A 2,361-nucleotide genomic window follows, 5' to 3' on the forward strand; every position below is an offset into this window, starting at 1 on the left:
GCTAGAGGAGACAGCGACCCGCGGAAGCGGGGCGCGCCCCCGGCACGCCAGGACCTTAGAGCCGGGGCGGCTCGCTCGGCAGCGGGCGGGGGTACGGGCCACAAAGCCGCCCCTCTCAGGCTAGAGGTTTCATTTAGGGAGGAACCCTCGGGGACCCCACCCGGGCAGGTGAGGCCTCACGCGCGGCGCCGCTTTTAGCCCCTTTTAACTTTTGCGACGCCGCCGCCTCGCTCTCGGCTCGGCCAACCCCCGCCACACGCAGCTGCTCGCGGCCGGCACCCGCGGGTACCCGGAACCGAGGACGACACCGGCGCCTCACGCGTTTTAGGACACCTGAAAACTCACGGGGCCACGCAGCAGTCACAAAGCCGGTTGCGGTAGACCGGTCCCCGAACCCTGCCCCAGCGCCGGGGGGGAGGTGGAAAGGGGAGGATGCGGCAAGGCACGCGCCGGGCCGCTAACGCCACGGCTCCCCCCCGCTCGAGCCGCTCGGGGCTGGGGGAACGAGGACGACACCTCACACGCGACGGGAAGCGAAGTGGAAAGGAAGACCGCCCTTGCCCTGCCGGCCGGGGGCCCTTTCCGACGCGACCCGAAAGGCCTCATCGATCAACAAGGACAGAAGGAAAGGAAGCCAGCGGAGGCCCCACGGCCTCGCTCTTCTGGGACAGACACAGCCACGCGCACCCGCCACCGCCCTCGGGAGCAGCCAGCAGGCACGGGGCTCGGCGTGCGGGCAACACGCCGGAGGAGCAAACGGGGCGCCCTCCAGAGATGGGGGGGGGGGGGGCAAGCTGCACCGGGCCGCACCGGCTCACAGGGCACCTCTGCCTCCCCGAAATGTGGGCTTGCATTTTCCCTCAAGCTGCACCGAGTTACATCTCCATCACGGGGCGCCCCTCTGGAGCCAGGAGGAAGCCGTGCTGGGGCACCGGCTTGCCCTCCTCCCCCCATGCCGGGCTCCATAGCATACGAGTGGCCAGTCACCGCCGCTGGCTTTTCCCTTAGATGCCGTGCCCCCGCGGGCTGCGGCTTTGGCCATGGGGGGGAACCCCCGTGAAGAGGGTCCAGTGCTGGGAACTCTCTCTGCCCCTTACCGGGCTCTCTCTCGCCGTGCCTGGACGGGCTTGCTTTCCATTCTTGGTGGGACCGACGCCGGCACCACGTCTCCCCGGCTTTCTCTGCCCCCGTGCCCCACCGGGCAAACGTCGCTTCGGGGGTTCCACACTTCGGCAGTGGCCGGCGCCAGCCACTCGTCAACTTTTTTTCTTTTCCCCGCTTTCGTTGCCGAGCCCGGGCTGGGCTCCGGCTCACGGACGAGCGAAACCCATCCAACACCGCTGAGGGTGCGCCAGCGGCCGCTCCAAACCGCCGCGCCTTTGTTCGACCCCGCGGGTCCCCTCTCTGACCCGGGCGAAAGCCACCGAGAAGCCAGACGGACCCCTGCCCAGCCGCCTGGCGGGTGGCTTGGAGCAGCCGCTCGGCAGCGCTGCCCTGGGAGTGCTCGGCGTCGCTTGTTCCCTCATATACGGAACTGGAGGGCCGTCAGCTCCGCGAGCGCACAACCAGCCGACCTCCGCCCAGCGGCAGGTCGCAGAAATCACGCCGGCTTGTACGATGACGTAGGCGGAGGCAGAGCGCAACAGCGACCCCTTGGCGACAAGCGCGATCTCCGCGGAGAGCACGTCTACTCGCCGAGGGAGAGCACGTCTACTCGCCCAGGGAGAGCACGTCTACTCGCCCAGGGAGAGCACGTCTACTCGCCGAGGGAGAGCACGTCTACTCGCCCAGGGAGAGCACGTCTACTCGCCCAGGGAGAGCACGTCTACTCGCCGAGGGAGAGCACGTCTACTCGCCGAGGGAGAGCACGTCTACTCGCCCAGGGAGAGCACGTCTACTCGCCCAGGGAGAGCACGTCTACTCGCCCAGGGAGAGCACGTCTACTCGCCCAGGGAGAGCACGTCTACTCGCCCAGGGAGAGCACGTCTACTCGCCCAGGGAGAGCACGTCTACTCGCCGAGGGAGAGCACGTCTACTCGCCCAGGGAGAGCACGTCTACTCGCCGAGGGAGAGCACGTCTACTCGCCGAGGGAGAGCACGTCTACTCGCCCAGGGAGAGCACGTCTACTCGCCCAGGGAGAGCACGTCTACTCGCCCAGGGAGAGCACGTCTACTCGCCGAGGGAGAGCACGTCTACTCGCCCAGGGAGAGCACGTCTACTCGCCCAGGGAGAGCACGTCTACTCGCCCAGGGAGAGCACGTCTACCTCCCGCCTGAGGGAGAGCACGGGGGGGGGGGGACAAAGACAGGCGGCAGCAGCTTCGGTGAACGTCACCCGGGAGGCGACCGGGGCTGTCCCGG

The sequence above is a fragment of the Melanerpes formicivorus genome, unplaced genomic scaffold (assembly GCF_026170545.1).
Source record: "Melanerpes formicivorus ecotype bairdi unplaced genomic scaffold, bMelFor1.0.p_v2 SCAF_490, whole genome shotgun sequence".
NCBI classification, from domain to species: Eukaryota; Metazoa; Chordata; class Aves; order Piciformes; family Picidae; genus Melanerpes; species Melanerpes formicivorus.